Source organism: Haliotis asinina, chromosome 13 (assembly GCF_037392515.1).
Source record: "Haliotis asinina isolate JCU_RB_2024 chromosome 13, JCU_Hal_asi_v2, whole genome shotgun sequence".
NCBI classification, from domain to species: domain Eukaryota; kingdom Metazoa; phylum Mollusca; class Gastropoda; order Lepetellida; family Haliotidae; genus Haliotis; species Haliotis asinina.
The window spans coordinates 215,723-238,588 of NC_090292.1; the positions used below are offsets into that span (position 1 = coordinate 215,723).

At 42.8% G+C, this 22,866-nt stretch overlaps 1 long non-coding RNA gene across 1 annotated transcript; it reads left to right on the forward strand.

The window, feature by feature from the left end:
• Positions 1-15,724: 15,724 nt before the first annotated feature.
• On the forward strand, positions 15,725-18,856 carry LOC137260489 (uncharacterized). The gene is made up of 2 exons (XR_010954759.1): positions 15,725-15,779; positions 17,705-18,856. It is a non-coding gene; the product is annotated as an uncharacterized lncRNA (long non-coding RNA).
• The last annotated feature ends 4,010 nt before the right edge of the window (positions 18,857-22,866 follow it).

Here is a 22,866-nt window from a genome sequence, read left to right on the forward strand (position 1 = left end):
TATTAATGTCGTGCTATGGCACCTTAGAGGTTGTCCCTACTAGCCTTTGGATCAGTCCTCCTTCGAGGACCTCTCTGGAAAGACGTTTTTTCTCTTAGCTCTGGCCACGATGGCTAGAGTAAGAGGACGTCATGCTCTGGATGTCACCCGTATCCGACACAAGCAATCTCAACATGGATGTGTTCATATAGGTCTATTGTGGGATGTTGTTGCAGTAAAGAACCAGCTTCCTGGGTCTTGGGTCCTCATGATGCAGAGGAATAGGGTTTTTGCCGAGTCAGAGCACTGAAGTTGTACATTGCAAGATTGGCTTCCAAGAGGCTCTCTAAGAATAGGCTGTTCATCCCCTTTTCTTTATCTGCCAAGGGTGAAGTGAACAAAAACCATGTTGAGATCTTACTCTGTCAGACCATTTTGGTCGTCTACGATGCCATGAATCTTCCTCATCCCTTGGCATAAAAAAAGTCAAAAGGGCCCCAGACTCCTAGTCAAAAGGGCCACATGTAAATACAACAATAATAATAACATAATAATAATATTACAAAGAAAATAATGACAAACAATATATTATGTAATGGTTATATATTTCATTTCAGTATCAAAACACTTCCCATTTATGATTATGATAAATGTAATGTCTTTAAGAATGGTACCACAACGCACCAGTAAGAATATAAAATATTACACAAAAACACATATACACAATATATTTCTTTCATGTCCTAGTTCTGTTTCATTTCATTTTATTTCAAGAGATTTCATTCAACGTTCATACTCGGCTGGTCCTGTCAGCCTCAAACCTGCCTCGCCTCCACATGTAGAGCTGGGATGAATTTGTACAGGCCAAGAGTCCGCTCCCCATTCCTACTGTTCATCCGTCTGTTCAAGCCTGAATACAGAATTATATTAAATGATCATTAGAGTGCTGTGCTGTGCTGTGCTGTGCTGTGCTGTGCTGTGCTGTGCTGTGCTGTGCTGTGCTGTGCTGTGCTGTGCTGTGTGACATGATATGATATCAAGTTACCTTCAAGGTAGTTGTTGGTTCTTATTGTCTGGATGAAGACAGACCAGCAGTTGATAGGGAATGTGCTGTTTCTGTTTTCTGCAATTACATAGGCATATTAAAAGAATTCATGTGCAACAACTCTTGTAACAGTTTCATTATCATAATCTATTCTATATAAAATTGTTGAGATTTACAATAATTTTGCCATTGCAAATAAATAACATATTGGTATTACATGTACCTGAAGTCTCAGGTCTTGGCATTTCCTCCAGATGGCTTGAGTGGAAAACACATCCATGTACCCTCACACCTGGCAGAATGACACCAAGAGCAAGCCAGGTGGCAGACTCAAAATCCATGGTGATGACCTTCACTTGAGGAGGGTTGGGCCGACACTCCAGCAGCTGGTGAAACACCTGGATGTGGTCCAGCTTCCTTCTACGCAACATCACAGCAAAGAAGTGTCAGGCACCATCTTCATTTGCTTGGTGATGACCTTCACTTGAGGAGGGGTGGGCCGGCACTCCAGCAGCTGGTGAAACACCTTGATGTGGTCCAGCTTCCTTCTACGCGACATCACAGCAAAGAACATTCAGGCACCATCTTCATTTGCTTTCCAACTTTCAGAAAAGCATGCACAGACATTAATTGATGAAATGGATCCTTGACAATCTTGAATGCACCATCTATAAACCAATGCTGGACATGTGAATGTTGGGAGAGTTGCCTATCTGTAGCAAATAGAAGGTAGCGCTCCTCCGTCCCTTTGATGTCACCGCATAGGAAATTCTCAGACAGGAAATCATCTACAAGCTGAAGGAAAAATACTCGATGAAAACCTGATCTCTATACAGTTAATATCTCCATCTTACTTTATTACAGTCAGGCCGCGTTAGTCCGGACCCCAACAATCCAATTCCCGCGATATCCGAACAATAACTAGCTGTCACCAATCTTGTTTACTATGTAAACTCATTACCTGTTAATTCAATAATCCAGTGCTTCACTCTCCATATCCGGACGCTAATCAGCGGTAACAGATTAGCTAATTACACACAGTTTTGCTTCATTAATCCGGCGGTACATCAAAGAGATTGGGATAATCCCTTCACACCATGAGCCCCATTCAGTGGTAATTATTAAGTGACACTTCCGAGTGGAAGATGTCGTTAGTTTGTGATTTTGATCAATAAGTAGGTCTCACTTTTGGTTAGTTGGAGTAATACCTGTCATGCTTGCTTTCTGTGTAAAACACTGATCGTGTCAAAATGAGATCAGCTGACGCATGTCAGTCATAATGGCAAGTCCCGCCTCTAGGTGTAAAATATGTGAAATTACTGCCGTACAAAAAAAGAGAAATTTGTAGATACAAAGAGAAAACCTGAAAGCCAGTTTTGATCTTATGTGTGAACATTTTGGTCAAGAGTTCGGACATTCTATCGGCAAGAGCACAATTTCGGACATCGGATATGGTTTGTGATTGACTACGACCATTTGAGAGACAGATGCAATCAAGTGGTTGACACGTGATCTTACTTTGTGACAATGCTACCGTCACAAGTGTGCCAATGACCAACGTGAAAGTTCATTTCATTCACTGCATTTCATCCAGTGTGCCAACAAATGCTTAATCTCCTAGAAGCATCAAGAAAACTGGCTGGTCCGAAGTAAAAAGCTCCACCATTCAGAACTGTTACCGTCATGTAGATATCTATTACAAGTGAGTTTTGTTACGTGTATGTATAATCTATCCAGACATGATAATATGCATTGATTGGTTATTATATGAATATTCAAGTTGTTATGTCTACAAACTGTAATAAAGTCTTTTGAAACTTGTAAACGTTGGTATATTTTTGTATTGCCCTGTCAAACAGAAGTAACTCTACTGTAGTTGTGTTCATCAAAGTACGTTTCAGTAGTCCGTACGTTTCACTAATCCGAACATTTTTGATGAAAAACAGAAGTGTCCGGATTATGGCGGCCTGACTGTACTATTAATCTTCTTGCTTTTAAGTACTTTATGCATATAATACCTCAAACTCCAAGTTCTTTTGGTCTTTAGGCCGAATCTTTTCCCTACAAATCTTGCCAGAGTGTCTGGATCCATGACACCTCCTGAAAGAGGGTTGTCACCCACAGGCTCATCTGTAATTTGCTCAGCAATCACTGGACCAGACTCTGGTTAGACACAGCTGTCTCCTTCACCTGAAATTCAGATTAGAATCAAGATTAGGTGAAGCAATACTCATCTGTCCTTGTTAATCATCTTATTACATAAGCATTCATTTAATCCCATTTTCAGTTATTTGAGTAGTAGCTGGTTACTCACTTCAGTGACAATTTATTTAAGGCTCTCACATACTAATTAAGATTTTAACAAAACATGTAAACGAGTTGGCGGCATACCTTCATTCTCACTTGGGCCTGCAGAAGCGAGCCAGACTGAACTGGATGATTGTGTGTATGGGAATCTTTCACAAAGGTGTCTTTGTTTTGAAGCACTGTTGCAGCACACTGGGTTCACCAACAGCAAATACTGTCATCCCTCGCCATAACGCAGGTCTTGGGGTCCACGGATATTAGACATCCGCGTTATAGTACCTATTACATAATGTGGAACAAAGGCCGAGTTAGATCGTATGTTCCAAGGACATAACAAAACTGCTGTTTCATGAATGGGTCCAGTAAAAATATATGGTATCGTTGAAGGTGAAAATAAACAAACTTTGAAAATGAAAATATATATATGTACGGGAAACTTTGCAATGAAAAGTCACTACCTGTTATCAAAGACGTATATTCTCGTGAATATAAGTCTTTGTTGTTATTCAACTAAGCCGGAAAAAGCAATCATCTGTGCACAGATGTTTTGGTTGGGTTATCGCTAAAACGGCACCACAGCAGAACGGCACCAAATTGGCGAAAACGGCTACTGATTAATGGGCTAAAACGTCACCATATATCAAACATTGTTATATTGATCTTATTATTTTGTTGACTTTATTGTTTAATTGTTTGTAATGTTTAGATGTTTATTTCAAGTTATCAAGCATTCTTTTGGGTTGTTTGGTGGTCCTGAAAAGGACTGTTGAGATAGAGTTTTGATACCTCAATGGATGGGCCCATGAATTGCCGCACATCTCGTCAGGAGTTGGGACAAGGAGAGATCATCCTTGAACTGGTTCCACAGTGTGAAAACCTCATCTTGCCTTGCAGATGATGTCTTTCATACATGGGCCTTCAGACGTCCCTCCTGGATGAGCCGGGTCTGGAGGGGAAGCAGCTTGGGTTTGAGAACCACTTTCCAATCATTGTCGGCTGAGTAGACCCATTTATTATCTAAACATAATGCAAGCAACTTCGGAAACACTTTCCAATGCTTGCAGTATTGGTGAGTGTTCTGGTGAGTGTTGAAAGTTGATGGGCATACTTACCTGATATATTTTTTATTTATATTTAGGTAATATATATGTTTTAATTTCACAAAGTCTATTTACGAAACCCTAAAGTGATCATATCAATGTTCATCCAAAGTTCACAATCCAATAAAGTCTACTTACCTAATATATATGTTTTTATTTCACAAAGTCTATTTACGAAACACTAAATGTTTATCCAAAGTTCACAATACAATAAGGTCATCATATCAATGTTCATCCTTTCTTAAATTGTATATGGTGACGTTTTCGCCATAATATTTGTAGCCTTTTTCGCCAAGGGAAGGTTCCGTTCTGTCCAAACGGTGACGTTTTCGCCAGGTGCCGTTTTGCTGTGGTGACGTTTTAGCCTGCTGTTACCTGAGGGTGTCGGGTGTTATAATTCTTCCAGTATCAAATATCTTCATTAATTAACTTTAAACTATTCATCAACCAAACACAGACATATCTCACCGAATAACAAATAATATTTCCGACTGGTAGGCGCCAGAAGATACTTAAACAAATTATTTCCGATCCTCTGCGTGTCCCTTTTATTGACAAACTGACCACTAGTATCCGAATATCCATCCGCCTAATCATGTAGAATCACAAGGTCTTAGTTTATGTTACTTCAGAGAAATTGCCATTTCCACCCAAGAAAAGTGAATCCATAAAATTTGATTACTTGATCAATGCACTTTCCCAGTACATTGACCCTTCCTAACTTGACTTTAATTTTTCCTTTTATTTTTATCAAATGTTTTATAAACTTTTTAACTCAAAATGTCCTGGTTGTACAGGCCCCTCCTGTTGGAGAGCATGTCCCATGCAACTGATAAATGGCTTAAGTTTCATCATACACATATAAACATCATATCAAGATCAATAGCAAAGATTAAAATATACATAAATTATACAATATTAATAAGAAACATCAATAGAATACCTATATATCTAAGGACCCGAAAACTCAAAATGCCAAAATACAAGTAAATGTCTCAGATAGGATCTGTCTTTGGTTGTACCTATCTGAGAAGCGAAACAGTCATGTATCAATCAACAACCCTGTAACGATATCTGAATAAACATAGCCGATGCAGATGTATTGTAAGGTCAGTACAAATCGAAAAGCAGGTAAAAATTCTTGTTTGGACTCTTGAACATTTTCTCATTTTTCTTTTCGTGCAGACTACACTAAAGTTACAACACCACGGTGTTAAAGTCAAATATACCCAAGATAAAGAAATCTTCCTAGGTAATTCAACACTCTGATTATTCTAGGTCTAACAGGTCCCCATGACAGAATCATATCAAATCTGACTAATCGCCTTGTAATCGAAATTGACTGTGGAACCATTTTTGTTCCCATGTTTGTCAAATACATAGGACTGACTGGAATTGTGGCCAAGGTAACATGAGCACATCTGGTTTTCGACGCAAGTTCAAGTTCTAAATATGTCTTTGAGTTTCTATGCCTTTTCATGATAATACAAATGGCTATAGCAGATATGACTAAAACCTCTACATAAAACAGGATATTGATATCAAGCATAGCTTTGATATCTGTCAAACCATTTGTTGTAGCCTTTGTGGGAGCTGGGGTGGGTGGATGCCATCTCAAATGTCTGGCTGAGTCATGGTTTAGAACTGATGCAGAAGCTTTTTCTAAGTGACCAGCCAAAATCAGTATGCTAAGCCTTCTAGCAAGAATACTCACATACATAGAGAGAAAAATGAGTCCCAATAAACATCCATATAACAGATATGAAGTTCCCGATAGCCATTGTGTATCCCCTATGGGAGTCCAATTATTCATAAAGATAGGGTCAGTTGGGTCTGTATATATGATCTTATTCTGTTTTGCCAACTGTACCGCTCTACGAAGATTAATACTTATCTGTCTGTCATCTCCCATTATTTTCGAAAAGGTGTGATTAGCAACCTGGAATGCTGGAATGTCATAACTAACAGGTTGATCTGTCAAGAAATCTGCGACTTCAGCTCTAAGATCATCAGCAGAAAAATATTGCCTTAGTAGTCCAACATTCAAAGGATATTTGAAACTAGTTTTGGTGGTTGCTTCATTGCATCCTGTCAATCTTGGTGGTGTTATCATACCATCACCATCAACTCTGCAGTTGCACAGTAATGGAATGACACACAAACTACAGCCTTTCAACTGCTTAGTTTGTCCTGCACAGGTATAGACTATTTGTGAGACGCCAGATAATAGGAGATCACCTGAGTTCAGTTCATACATAAAATGACCTGCACCATCAGGGATAAATGCTATTTGAAGACTTCTCAGTTAATGCTCGTCTTATCTTTGAAAGTGCTTGTCTTAAATGTCAGAACGGTATCAGTTCAGGTGATAGCTCATTTTGCAACAGTTTATATAATCCTGTACTCAGGCGATTGATTTTTCTCTCAACCATAGTAGCAAAATGAAGTTCTTTTGCGACTAGCTGTGTCCAATGTGCATACACTGCTTTGAACCATTTTACCTTACCATATTCCATTGCTGCAAGTTCACTCAGTCCCTTGTGGTTTTCTAGAATACCCTGTCTTAGACCTTCCATTCTATCATTAGCTTTTGCCATATATGAACCCATGTAATTTTGTGACATGTTAAATGCTGATTCCTCTGCCTTCATTCGTTTAGTCAAGATATTGGCATGTTGTCTAATTATGTTCATGTCGCTGTCCCGGGCAGTACCAAAAAGATTGTGTGAGAATTCACCAATGAAAGGTAACAATGATCGCCTAGAACGTGTTTGAGAACCAGGAAGTGGACCTTGAGGAATAAGATTTTTGATGAGAGTAATTCCATCCACCAAGTCAGTGAAAGTGTCGTCATGAATTTTTTATGTAAAATTCAAGATTGACATCATGTTTTCATCACAAGCTGTTTCATTCAATGTGGCACTAATGTTGGCGCATGTATCCTTTGGAAGAGTTGTGTATTTGGAGAGTTTGGGAAGTTCAATTGCAAATGTATGGTACCAAGTCTGTTCATACATCATGAGCCTTCCCAAATGGCTGAAAGTAGTACCCCAATGAAGTCGATAGGTATCCGGTACACAAGTTGCCAGTGGTATTGAGTTCCACATCGTCAGAAGTATCATCATCACTTTAAATGTGAAGCCTAAGGTCCTGTAGAACACAAACATCTGAGTAAGCTCCTGTTTCAAATACTTTGTTCCACTCCTCATTAGTATGCAAATGTCTCTTACAAGTAAAAGAATATTCAACAATCCCAATTGGTCATCCAATGGGATTCCCATCCCATGAGTAATGTTTGGAACATTCAATTAACTGAAGAACAGTTACCCCGTTCATGCAGTCTTAGTTCATGAGAAAATAACTTGTGGTACTCGTGAGTCTGTCAAATATTTTACAGGTGAGGCCTCCTTAACATTTAATATCAAGCTGTTTTGTTCACTCACTCTCATAGTCCCGATCATAGGTAATCTTTCCTGTGTTAGTCCCTTGTTTTGGTCTATCAACCAATTAATTCTACTTATATTCAGCTGAATCCTCTGTATGTCTCATATACAACTGCCTCTGACCAGGCGAAAAAAAAATTGTCACCCATCGATGCAATTGGCCTTCGCTTACACTCCACGACTGATTTATAGGTCTTCACCCAGGCTACGAGACAGATTGACACTCCAGTCCTTCGTACCGAATGAATTCATCGTTAGTCTTTCGACTGTCATCGTTCAGAAACCTGAGGTAGATGTTCATCTACCCCACACTAGAGAGTGTCAGTCATCTCTAGACTCTTTTGAGCTTTTATATATACGAATGCAGGCATGTCCCCCTGCTTCATATACATTAATTCTCATAAATGCAGGAATGTCCCTCTGCTTCATATACATCAATTCTCATAAACGCAGGAATGTCCCTCTGCTTCATATACATCAATACTCGTCTGCGCGGTCGTGTCCCTCCGTGACTTTTCCATAACTATTTTCATAACTTTGGGTACCCATATAGATTGACATGTGTCATAATAATATCGGGACTTAAAAATATGTGTAACTATCTTATACTCGGAGGTTAGGAACATCATGTTTAGGAATTTATCATTTGGACTTGTGCTTCCGTTTTGTTTTTCCCTTCATCGTCTTTCTGATATGGAAATCCTCCACTATTTTAGCTGGAAGAAATTCCTGTTGGACCCATTCGAGTTTTGCGACACCTGCGTATCGCACCTTTTACCATTTTCCCTTGTGATCTGAGATACATTTCTCAATGGCTTTAATCTGTCTGTCCTCTACTGCAGGACTGCAGTCAGTTACATCAGCAACATCATTGTCTGACGCATCTGGCACATCATGTATGTCTGTACTGAATTCATCTCCAGAAATCTCTTCATCTGAATGAGTACCTGTGTCATGTTTTGACATGAAGATCTCATCAGGAATCATCTCAGGATCTAGTTCCTCATCGTCAGATAAATCCAACGGAGTTGCTAGTGGACGGGTATCTGGACTGAAGTATGGTTTCAGTCTGTTGGCATGAATGGGTGATCTTATCTACTTGTCATCACCACATCTGCGTAGCTGAAACGTGTGTGATGGGTATTTCCATACCACATAGAATGGTCCCTGTCAAGACTTGTACAGTTTTCTGCTGAACCCTTTTGGCACCTTTGAACAATAGATCCAAACTCTGTCTCCAACACGGTATGGAGGTTCTGCTGATTTCTTGTCAAATTGTTGTTTGTATACCTCCTGTGCAATCTTCACATTTTCATGAACAATTTCTCTGGTAATCTCAATATTGCTTAGTAACTACTTAGATCAGTGCGAGTTTCGACAGGAATCCCCACTTCTAAGGTTCCAACACATTGTCAACTGGCAACCTAGGTTCCATACCAAACACCATGAAGTAAGGAGAGAAACCTGTTGAGCTAACTGCTGGGCTCATTCTGTAGCCAGCTAGTATGCTAGGCAACAGTGTTGGCCATTTTTCCTGTTCCTTGTCACCATAAATTCTGAGTGTTTGACCAATGAGACTATACATGCGCTCAGCATGGCTGTTTGTTTCTGGATGGAAAGGGCTAGTCTTAAGTCTGCCTATATCCAGTAATTTGTATAGCTCATTCAACAGTTCCTTACCTCTATCACTGAGTATGCTTTGAGGGCATGAGTATCTGCTTATGACTTGATCATACAACCCTCTGGCTACTTCAAATGACTCCTTGCTTTTCAACGGAAAGCATTCCGGCCACTTGGAAGCGGCATCAATTGCAAAGCATGATGTATTTGAATCCGTACGGAGATTCCTTCAAAGGGCCTATCGGGTCCACGTGCCACCTTTGGAAAACATCTTCCACTGGTAGAGGTTGCAAAGGTGCAGGCTTTGCGTGTATGTGTCTCTTTGCTGACTGGCAATCAACACATGAAGCTACCCAAGCTTGTATCCTTTCATACATCCCATACCAGAAATACTTCTGTCATATGAAGGCATAGCATCTCTCCACACCCATGTGGGATGCTAGTATGTCATCATGATAAGCGTGCAGAATTGTGTCATACAATTGCTGAGGCACAGCAAGTTGTTTCACATAGTGAAGTTCTCTTGAAACTTTTCCTCTTGGAGCAAAGAGATGATAAAGAATACCAGCCTCCATGAAAAAGTCATCAGCTTCCAACAACACACATTATGTTCGGTCATCATCGTCTGGCAATACGTCTTTTTTCAGATAATAAATGATGCGTTTGAACTCCTCATCAGCCAACTGTAAGCTCTGCAACTTAGTTGCTGTCAATCCAGTCCTCATCCTCCATGTCAGTCATGGGAGAGACTGACGACACTGTCGTGATCACTGTCTTATCATGATGGTCATCATCTGACAATGACAAGATCCAGTCCTCATCCTCAATGTCATCATAATCATTGATAGGAGACGCATCATGCTCCCTTCTTCTCAAGGCATCTGCATTCCCATGCTTTGCACCAGGACGGTAGATCACCCCATAGTCATACTGAGTCAGCAGCAGTGACCACCTGGCTAATTTACCTGTAGGGTCCTTAATGTCTTTCAGGTATTTCAAAGCATTAGTATGCAAATGTCTCTTACAAGTAAAAGAATATTTCAAAGCAGCATGATCAGTGATAACCTGAAAGTTATTTGGGGCTAGATACAGGTGAAAGTGTTTAACACCTGTCACCAATGCCAGGTATTCTTTCATTGTGATGTGGTACTTGTGTCTTGTTCAAGCTCTTGCCACCATATACTATCACTCTCTCTCTGCCTTCAGAGTCATGCTGGCGCAGTACAAACCCAATTGCAAAAGCACTACTGTCAGTGTACAGTATGAAGGGTTTGTTAAAGTCTGGAAAAGCCAGAATAGGAGAAGATATCAGTGCCTCCCTTAAGGTCAGAAATGCTTTATCAGCCTCCTCCGACCAAACAAATGGTATGTCCTTACCAAGTAGTGTGTTCAGAGGAGCAACTATGTGCGCATAGTCCTTAACAAACTTTAAACTATAAATATCCACTTAAACCCAAGAAGCTTCTCAATTCGCCTACATTCTTAGGTTTAGGAAAGGATTTCACAGCTTCTGTCTTTTTGGGATGAGTCTTGATACCTTCTTTACTTATCACATGTCCCAGGAAAGCTACCTGCCTGAGATCAAATCTGCATTTTGAAGGCTTCAATCTCAGATTCGCTTCCCTCAGCTCATCAAATATTGCCTTCAGATGCACCAAGTGTTCTTCAAATGTCTTACTATACACCAATATATCATCCAAGTACACCAAGGTTAACTTCAATGCCATAGCGGAGAATAGGTTCGACATAAGATATGCAAATGAGCTAGCTGCTGAAACCAAGCCCATGGGCATAACGAGCCACGTATATCTTTTACCTGACGGGACAGTGAAACTAGTGACATCTTGGCTGTCCACGTCAACAGGTAACTGCCAAAAGCCCTTAAAAAGATCCAGGGAACTATACACCTGAGCTTGTTGACTCCCCACCGAAGCTAAACTCTCGTCAATCACAGGTAAAGGCCAAACCTGAGGAGTGGTCAACGCATTCACACAGCGGTAATCTATGACCATCCTAAATGTAGCTAAAGAAATGTCCAATTCACCTGCCTTTGCTCTCAAAGCTGCGTCATTGAACCCAGGTGGATGAATCAAAAGCTGTGGTGTTGACTCATTTCAATCACCTGTGGAGCCATCTGTGACACCTGGACGCATACCTGTGGACTCACCTGAGCCCTCACCTGTACACCTACCAGTGTCACCTGATGGCACGCCTTCTGTCATACCTGTGTCACTTGATGACCCGGAGTCATACCTATGACACACGGTGACTCATCTGAGACCCTGTCAAGTACACCTGACGACACACCAGTGGTCCCGTTTGACTTATACGATGACTCTGGTGTATCACCACCGAGAGGTAACTCGATTGAGTGCATATTACCTGACAAAATCAAGGTGTCATTCGTACAATCACTGGCACACACCGATGGGACATCAACAGGTGTGTTGACCTGTGATGACATATCACCTGAGTATCAACATTGAGGCCTGTACCTTGAGTACCTATGTGTATATCGAATCCCCCTTCAGGACATGACACTTGATCCTCTACACTATCATGAGTCGTCAAAGAACTGTCACCTAACACCTGAATCTGACTGTCCAAGTCAACCTGTTCAGACAACATGTCATTTGCATCTACATGAATTGTGTGACTGCAGTCATCAGTATCAGCTTGCCCATACATGTCACTAACATCAACTTCCTCTATGATACGTATTTCTACCTGGGCAGGTACCCTCATCTCTCTGTCAGTGACATTCATCACGCCAAAGGATGCTATGTGATTGACAGGTAAAGTGAAACACCTGGCACCTAACACATTTAAAGAATTTGTAACAGAAACAATTCGTTCAATAACACCTAATTCAATATCTGGATCTTCAACATATACAGGTATCAAGGTCTCGGAATGAGGTGGCAGCATGACATCACGTATACATGTAACAACATTGGAATTTGAACAAGAAGCAGTGAACTTTGCCTATGCGAGTCCATTCCACAATGTCAGTTTGTTGCAACTTACATCAATAGTAGCTCTCTGACTCTTCAAAAAGTCTAAACCTAACAAGACATCAACAGATAAAGCTGACACTACATGAAACTCCCGTACAACACATAATTGGCCAATCCTAAGAGAAATGTTAGATATGCCAAACACATCTAATGCTTTCCCATCTGTTCCGACCAAAGTCCTTGCGCTTTCTTTTGTAATGGGAAATTTGTTCTCACTACCAATAGACGAGAAAACATTTGATTTCATGCAGCTCAAACTGGCACCTGAGTCACATAGGGCGTCATATGATTTCCCTGAGATTCTAACCCTAACACTGCTATGGGATAATCCCACACTACATGTCAAAATAACAACTTCATTCAAATCACTCTTCTCACTGTGATTTGATTCTTGATCCTCATCCATTGTATACATGTGCCTGCCGCTGGTAATGGCATTATCAGTATTGATATCTTCTAATTGGGCGGCAGGCTCGCACCCTCATTTAATAGTTCTACCCTGACTCTGGTGAAAGTTTGGTGCATTGACACAGAATCGGCTAATATGTCCTATCTCACCACATAGAAAACATCATAATGATCTAGCAGAGCACTCAGACATACTAAAATGTGTCTTACCACAACCTCCGCACATCCTAAACGGATGTGTCATCTGTTGACTGTTCCTTAGTATGGAGCTTTGCCAAGGTCCGTAGTAGCTAGTTCTGTCCATGGAATTTGACCTCTGTAAGGGCACCACTGGTCGCTGTCCCTGAGATTGATAAAAGTTCTGAGGTCTAGAAGACCCCCAACGCTGAAAGCTTGCTTTGTCCCAGCTATCCCCCTGGAATGTCACTTGTCCAGGAGAAGCACTGCGTCGTCCATACGAATTGTCTCTATATCCCCGACCATAGGAATTGTCTCTCCTGTCACAAGAATTTTCCCTTGATGTAAAGGAAAGGATTTGTCCCTTAAGGTCACTCAATAACAGCCACAAGTTCAACTGAGGAGGGTGATGTGCCACCAAAAGCAGCATCAGCCATCCTAGTACTCTCAAGCACCTCATCCTTTGTATCGTGAGGTCTGGTCAAGATTTATGTGAGGCTTGGAGTTCTTGATCACATCATCCTTGACAAAATTATCATCAAGACCATGAAGACTTCTGGCCTCATGTTCTATGTCCTGTAGGAAGTCCTCAAAGTTCTCGGAGTCCTTCTGCTTCCTACTGTACAACCTATCTAACCTATCATAAATTTTCACAGAATTATGTTTGTACCTAGCAAGGAAGGCAGATTTTACTTCCTCCCAAGAAGCATCATCAAAGTCCTTTGCCTCAAACCACTTAAAAGCTTTTCCATCTAACCACATACTGAAAGCTTCCCTCTGAATAATTGTTCAAAGATGTGAACTTCTCACAACGTTTCAACCAAGCACTGGCCTTCCCTGATTGACTGCCATCAAACTTCTCTGGATTTATGTGACTAAGGGCCAAGGTATTAGCTAATGTACAAACACTTCTGTCCAATCTGTCAGGGTTGTCCCCATTAAATTGTGAAAAGAAACTGGACTGTCCCTCTTTCTTAATATTGGTTGCACCACACACTTCTCTGTCATAAGGCATTTTGAAATTAACAGTTGTGTCAACAGTGGATTCCTCAAAACAATCTAACTTTTTCTGAGAAGTTGGCAAAATGAACGATGCTTCCCTGTCCCGAATAGGAGACCTAACAATTGGATCAGATAAAGTAGTGAAACTTGGTGACAATGCTGGTAGATCAATTGAGGCAGCCGCACGGTTAATGGGCGTAGAAAACTTAACTACTGTACCCTCATCATCTGACGACATGACGTGGTATAACACATAACTGGTACTAACAATAGTCACAGGGAAAGAGTTAGCAACACAGTCTCACAATACACCAATCAACAGTCATTGTTCACAAGAGAAAGTTAATGAACACTTAAACAGGCCTCTGTAGGAGTCTGCACCCTCATTTACCCGTTTTGGTCCAATGTACCGGTGATTCAGGTAAAATCGATCCGATAATATTACATCAAAGAACTTCTATTCCATTTTCAGAATATTTTACATATTAAGCTGTTATTGTAACAGATTATTTTACATTGCTATCTGGCTAGTATATAATGCGAGTTTTCTGCAAACATATTTAACATAACAATGAACACAGGCCCTTACCTGTCTTGATACAATTTACGTAGGAGATAGTTTGACAAGTCACCGCTGACTTCCCGCGATACTTGCAACTTTGATTGTAACAAAAAAAATTGCCCATTTAATTGTTGAAACAGACTTCAATGAGTCAATAACGCGGGTCTCGGAGTCCATGGATAACGAGACTGTAATCTGTTGGTGACTGCTAAGAATAATGTGAAATTTGTGCAATCGGGGTAGGCACGTAAAACGTACCCTCACAAATGAGGTAAGCGGAAGTTGTACGTGTATGGAATGAGGTAATACTCACATGGTGTTTCCGTTGTTTCTGTCAACAGTTTTAATAAATAAAATTGGGACTGAATTTAATCAAATAAAATGTGGTTTCTGACACCATATATCCTGGGATGACTGTGTCTTACCGCACTGAAGCGCAGTGTGTTGCATCACAGCAAACATTGTAAGTACTCGTCAAAACTCGACTGATAGCATATCTTGTCTTTCATAGGTTACTACTACGATGTTGGTACGATTATTACTGAGAAAACTCTGCATGTTTTAAGCATCTGAAACACAATGGATATATACGATAAACGGAAAGAGTTCCGCCAGTACCCACCCCACCCCACCCCCCTCTTTTTTCAGTAAGAAATGCAGTCCCAGGGATTTATTCCCTGATGTAATATTTCAAAAAGGGGCGCTGGTATAAATTTTTCAGGGGTTAAAGGGTTTAATGAGGGTTTAGAAGTTTTGGGAGTAATATTCTCGTCACTGGCAACTTCCTGTGAATTATCATACTACTTTCATATGTCTAATGTTAGTGGTGTAAGCATTCAAGTGAACTACATAACTAACTAAACTAACTTCACTAAGAATCTAACTAAGTCTGAAAGAAACGACGTCACTTCTGGGAACCGAACCTGGGTCGTCTGGTCAAGAGTCCTCCGTCTTACCTCAGTTCTACTGAGATTGGTGACCGACAGAGTGGAACTTATTGTATTTAGATGCTAGTTTGTAGACTTCTGTGTGGGTTGTATTGTATTAATTGACGAGCTCATTTCAGAAGTCTCAGTGGCTCCGAGGAACAGTGGACACACACACTATGAGATGAAGATGGTGAGTTCATGAGATCGAACCCCGTTCCCCGTGAAATTATTTTTCCATTACCGTGTTGACATGTGGAGGAAATACTGACTTAACAACTAATTGTAGTTAAGGAAATGTGATGTCGTACGCTGTTGGTGAGTGCGAAATTTGAATGAGATCTAGACATCACCTGCTTTCCCCGTGCATTCCCGGTGTAAGAGAAAGACAAAAATTAGAAGCCATGTCGTCATCCTCTAGTTTAGATATTCCCCCAACGTAGTACGAGATCGTGAGCCCCCTTCTTCACCAGATCCACTGTTGGATTTCTTTCCTCCCTTATCGGATGGTGACATCGACCCAGGTCAGAGAGCGATTGACAATTTGAACGAGGACTTACCGGGTTCATCAAGCGTCAGTCAACCCATCAACAAACAAGTGACTTTCAGCCCGGCAATTGTTCAGTGTCCAGCACAGGTGTATCTTTTTCACTTGCGCAAAATATTAACACCAGCAGTAATAGTACGAACACTGCTCCCGTATCTCCTGCAAATCCTAGTACGTTGTCTCCTTCTGTTCAAGCAAGCCCTAAACGCATTATTAAAAGTCCCGTTTGCTAAACCATCTGAAACGAGCTGCCCCGTAAGTGCAGTGTAACTCCTGCAGACCCTTTCCAGTCTATCTCACCTCCACGCTCTCCACCTGTGAAGGTCCCAGGGTAGAATAGGCCTTCAGCAGCCCATGCTTGCCACCAAAAGCAACTATGCTTGTCATAAGAGGCGACTAACAGGCGGTCAGACTCGCTGACTTGTTTGACACATGTCATCGGTTCCCAATTGTGCAGATCGATGCTCATGTTGTTGGTCACTGGATTGTCTGGTCCAGACTCAATTATTTACAGACCGCCGCCATATAGCTGGAATATTGCTGAGTGCGGCGAGAAACTAAACTCACTCACTCACCCCACGCTCTCCCATGCCTTCACCTGTCACTGCAGTGTCTCACCCTACACCCCTTCGTAATGTCTCCCCAGCACCTCATCCAGCACCTCGGGTTGTTACACGTTCTGGACAATGCTAAACACCCCCCTCCCACAAATCTTTTCTGTCTACTTTCACATTTTGGTTGCACCGAGAGCACTGTTTCTTTTTGCCAGCGGTACGGGGTGTTACCAACCCAAGCTACTTGTCCTATCTGTCAGCAAGTACTAACTCGCACTTATACAGTTAATCGCAAGGGTAAGGTTCCTGACTATCGCTTCCAGTGTAACTGCAAGGTTCCTGACTATCGCTTCCAGTCTAACTGCAAGGTATGTAAAAAAAGTAACAAAAATCAAGTTCCAGCACGGAGGGGTACGTGGTTTTCTGGGTCCAATTTGTCACTTAGAAAAACCGTTTTGCTCACCTCCTGCTTTGCTCATAAAATGTCATATTCAGACACAATCAGAGAAACAAGTATTGATTGTGATGGTGATGGTGATGGGAAAGTCCTAGAAACCTCATGAGAAACAGTATCAGACTATTTCATGTATTGTAGAGAGGTATGCTCTGCGATGGTTGAAAAGAATGGTTTGGACAGAATTGGTGGGGCTGGTTTGACGGTAGAAATTGATGAAAGTAAATTTGGGAAACGGAAGTATCATAGAGGTAGGATGGTTGAAGGTCAGTGGGTTTTGGGTGGTATTTGTGGGGAGACGAGACAGTTCTTTCTGGTTCATGTAGAGACGTGCGACCAACGGACACTACTTGATGTTATATGTAGGAAAGTAGTGGGGGATAGTCATATAGTTACGGACTGTTGGAAAGCTTACAACGGACTGTCTGACCTGGGTTATACCTATAGTACAGTAAACCACTCCGAGAACTTTAAAGGTAAGTGTATGCAATGAAGTATATGCGTGCAAATAATTTGCTAATAATGTGCCATTTCCATTAACTTTTGTTTCTATTTATTACCAGATCCCACCACCGGTGCCTGTACCAACTTAATTGAAAACCGGTGGTGGTGCATCAAACGACAACTACCAACCACCCACACCAGACATAAGGATTACACCTGGCGGAATACATGTATCGGTCAAGTGTCAGAGGGGACATTTTTATCCAGCTGCTACATGGCATCGGCTCCATTTACTCCGGAGGCCAGTTGAGGTACGTTGTACTTTTCTTGAGTATTGATCAGTTGAATGGAAAATAGCTTACATATGGCGATGTTGTTACGCTGACCTCAACAGATGTGGACACACATTCGATTCCCGAGGCTGAATGCGGGAACGGCAGCTATTGCAAGTCATATATTGTTTTTCATGCCTTACACACATTATTGATAGTATAACTAGTGATTAATTTGAGTGACAGTTCATAAGTTAATGTTTTGGAAGGGTGAGTACGGGCGGAACTGTCAGTTGCCATCCGCACTGAATTTCACTAGTTTACGTAAGTTATAAGAGCGTAGCAGCAGATTTGTTGATGAGCTATTTTCGATTTCGTGAAGGGATGTGATCGCAGTACAGTCTTTTTATGGGAGCCACGGATTACCCCGCGGTTTAACCGAATCCACGGTATCGCGAAGCGCACTATTGCGAGGGATGACTGTAAGTCTAAAGTATCAATAACATTTTCAAGTGATCCTTTAGAGCCATCTAGAATAAATTCTGTGCCGTCTGCATATTGTGCAATCAAGTACTCTATATCATTAATGTTTATGCCTTATATATGTTTATATTTCTTAATAAGGGCAGATAGGAAAAAAATACAAGGCGATAGAGCATCTCATTGTCTGCAGCCAGCTGACATATTTCCATTTATAATAAGACTAGACTTGATATCCTTGTATAGAAAGATATCCACTTAGAAATACTGACACCAGATCCATAAAATTTAAGTGTCTTGTTTATAAAGGACCATGGTACAGATTCAAATACCTTTTCAAAATCTACTAATAACAACATTCCCAGGACATTTTTCGATTCAGATAAAGTAATAAGTCATATATCATTCGTATATTATCCGAGCCATATGGCCAGTCTGATCTTCATCTATAAGAATAGGAAGAACTCTTTTTAGTCTGTTAGCTATGACTGTTGATAATATACTACTCAAAAAAAGAAATGCATAGCTGAAAATTGTGATCAGTTTATACACTTAAAGAACAACTAAACATTCTTTTTCAGAAGAAGTCCTCCTTGGGGTACATATAAGCATTTTTATGTCCATTTAAAATCCCTACGACAGTTGTAACTATTTTTGATATTAAAATATTTGCAAAACAAAAAACTCGTTTTTTGTCTTGTGAGACCACCCTTACAGGGCCCCCCAGGCCCCCTACAGCCAAGAGCAGGTAACTCTGACCGTCTACCTCGCACCTCACTTTTCATGCTGTCGTTCGACTAGAAAGACGTGCGTGGTCCATTTAGATAGTTTGTGCTATCTACCTACGGAATTATGAGTGAGAAAGAGTCACCTACTGTATGTATGGTTCCTTTTCTTTCGCACGGGCGTTAGTTGGAATTTCTGGGCTGAAAGTTTCGTTCATAAATTGTTGTAACTTTGCCGGTCGGGTCCTATCTTCCTGTCATGTGGCAGGCAAGATGGCGGCCTTTATGGCTTCTTTTTAGTGTGGGAAGTGTTTCGCTTGCGTCTCACTTATTCCTACATGTTTCTTATTAGTATGTTTTACATGCTAAGATGTCTTAACCCATTTGTTCTTGTTTCAGTCAAAATGGGTAAGTTGGTTTTAAGACTGTTAGTCTTTTTCATAGCATTACACAATTATGTGTGCACACTTGTTTCTTGCATTTATCCGCTTATACTTTGTTTTTAGCTGGGTTAAATGTATTTTGGCAATTTATTATCGCCCGTGCGTTTATATTTTGCATATTGTGTGTTCGATTGCGTATGTTTTCTGTACCTCAGTTACCATTAGTTTGGTTCTGATTGTTACAGTTTCGCCTCTGCGGACAAGCGGGCTAAGTTGGGGGATATACCCTCCTCTTTCCCTCTTCCCTCTTTTTCTCATACCCCCCTACCCCGCACCAGCATTTGCAGCAGCAAACGTCAGTCTGGTTCCTGATCACGGGATGTCCGATCTCTATAAGAAAGAGGAGCTCGGCATCCGTTCCTCTGATCTTGGCGGTGGGGGGTCGTTTGAGAGAGAATAGGGTGCACCCAAGCCTTGGGTTTAGGCTCAGGCACGGGTGCTGTCTCTGTAGGAATGTCAGATCCAAGCTACGGCTCTGGTGTCGTTTTCCCCGCTGGCCCTAAGGGTTCTGCACCAAGCACCGGCTCGGGTGCAGTTCCGCTTGCTGGCGCCGGTCCATCGGGTCTCGTATTGTGTGTTGGTCACTGGCAACCCAACTGGGGGTTCTCGAGCACCGGCTTTGCCGCCTGCCTCGGTTCCGCTCAGTGCATCGGGTGTCCCTGCTTCGGCAGCCGATCCCACGGGGTCTCGGCAGCCTGTTTTTTTTCGTTGAGTCAGGGGTTGGCCGATTCGGACAACTCGGCTCTTCTGGGTCTGTTGTCCTTGTTGCCGTGTCCCTCGTGCATCGGGGTTACTGGCAACCGAACTGATGGTTCTCGAGCACCGGCTTTGCCGCCTGCCTCGGTTCCGCTCAGTGCATCGGGTGTCCCTGCTTCGGCAGCCGATCCCACGGGGTCTCGGCAGCCTGTTTTTTTTCGTTGAGTCAGGGGTTGGCCGATTCGGACAACTCGGCTCTTCTGGGTCTGTTGTCCTTGTTGCCGTGTCCCTCGTGCATCGGGGTTACTGGCAACCGAACTGATGGTTCTCGAGCACCGGCTTTGCCGCCTGCCTCGGTTCCGCTCAGTGCATGATGTCTCTGCTTCGGCGGTCGATCCCACGGGGTCTCGACGCCCTCTTTCTTCGGCGAACCAACGGAGGCCGATTCGGAGGACTCTAAGCCCTTGCTTGAACAACCCTCCACCTCTCGCGCGCAGCCTTCAGGACTCAGGTACCTCCGGAGCCCTCAGTTGTCCCATTGCAAGTGGCAATCTCTCTGCCGTCGGCCAGGACACTTTGCCTTCTACCCGAATTTCACGTGGATGGTCGCCTCCCGTTATTACTCCGGGAATGGGTGAGAGTCACGTCCAATCCCTGAGTTCTGTCCACACATGCCACAGTGGAAGCAAGAGCCTCCTCCTTTTGCCGGGCTTCGCTGCACTCCGGAGCCGAAGTCGCCGGAAAAGATGGCAATCCTCTGTGCCGAAATTTAGTCTTTACTGGACAAGGCAGCCATAGAGATGGTTCCATCAGGACAGGAGAATACGGGGTTTTTACTCCACGTATTTCCTGGTGACCGAAAAGAACGAAGGGTTCAGACCCATTCTAAATCTCAAGGGTTTGAACAACTTGATAGAGATGCCGTCTTTCAAGATGGAGACACTGAGGTTAGTGATCTCGTCTGTAGAGGCAGGGGATTGGCTTACGTCAATCGACCTCATAGACGGCATACCTCCATGTACCGATGCATCCCGAGTTCAGGAAATACCTTCGGTTTTCTTTCGACGGGGTTTGTTTCCAGTTTCATGTGCTCCCCTTCGGCATCTCCACGGCGCCAAGGGTGTTCACCAAACTCGTGCTAGTACCAGCTCAGGTCGCCATAGCGCAGGGCAACTTTTGTTTCCCGTACCTGGACGACTGGATCCTCAAAGCACTCTCCCAACGCCTAGGTCGAGAATCCACACAGTAGGTGATGGATATTCTCACCAGGCTAGGTTGGGTTATCAATCTATAAAAAAAAAAAAAAAAAAAAATCAGAACTTGTGCCGACGCAGGATCTGGTTTTCTTGGGGGCGAGGTTCGAGACAACCCGAGGGTTTCTCTGTCCCAAGAGCGCATTATCAAGGTACAGGGCATAGTGTTAAGGTTCCTACAGTCCCGTATGGCCACGGCACGAACGTGGCTTCAGTTGCTAGGCAACATGGCAGTGACGGTGGACATAGTTTGGCGTGCACGTCGGAGAATGCATCCCATTCAGCAGGCGTTAGCACAACAGTGGTCCCACTCAGAGAGATACGAGAACAATCTGGCTATTCCCCAGTGGTTGATACCTCACTTGCAGTGGTGGACAGATACCGGGAATCTATTCAAAGGTTTACCTCTGATGATTCCGGTACCGTCGCTCAGAGTTCAGACGGATGCCTCCCTCAGGGTGGGGGGCGGCCTGGGCGACCTCACAGTGTCGGGACTATGGTCCGACGACGAGGCGACCTTACACATCAATGTGCTAGAGTTGAGAACTGTGAGGTTGGTGTTCGAACGCTTCGCGGATGGATCAGGTTCGAAGCCGAGTGGTTCGTCTAGAGATGGACATCCAGACGGCGATGTCCTACATTCTGAAGCAAGACGGCACTGTGTCTCCGTCGCTCCATCAGGAGGTGTGGCAGTTTCTACTATGGTGCGATAAGTTCAGCATACGGGTTATGCCTGTCTATCTCCCAGGGGTTGACAACATGTGTGCAGATGCGCTCTCACGACGTGTTCTAGCTCCCCACGAGTGGTTGCTCGATTGGGAGATATTCGGGATTATCTCCCAGTTGTTCGGGTCGTTCTAGGTGGATCTGTTTGCCTCTGGACTGACGAACCAGATTCCGGTTTTCTGTTCTCGGATTCCGGATCCGAGAGCAATTGCCGCCGACTCCTTCCAGCTGGACTGGACGGACAGGGTGTTGGGGGGCGTTTCCTCCAATTCCCCTGATTTCCAAAGTTCTGTCTCAGCTTGCCACCCAACCAGTGTGGCTACTAGTGCTTCTCGCGCCTGTACTATTACCGCGGCTACCGAACCTACTATCCTAGGACGGCCAGCCTCACCCCAACCTCAGGATTCAGTGGGTGGCCTGGCCACTGTCTGGAATCGTCTCCAAAAGAGCGGAATTCCTGCATCAGTTGCAGACACAATTCTGGCTTCGTGGAGGGATTCCACGTATGTACAGTATGAGGATAGATGGGCCTGTTATGCGCGCTGGTGTGGAAACAGTGGGATTTTCGATCCCTTTTTTCTTCGACTATAGTTGAAGTATTGGAGTTCTTACAGTCTCTTTTAGAATCTGGCTTAGCCGCTTCTACGAATCGAGGCTACTCCACGGCTATTTCAGCCTTCCACCTA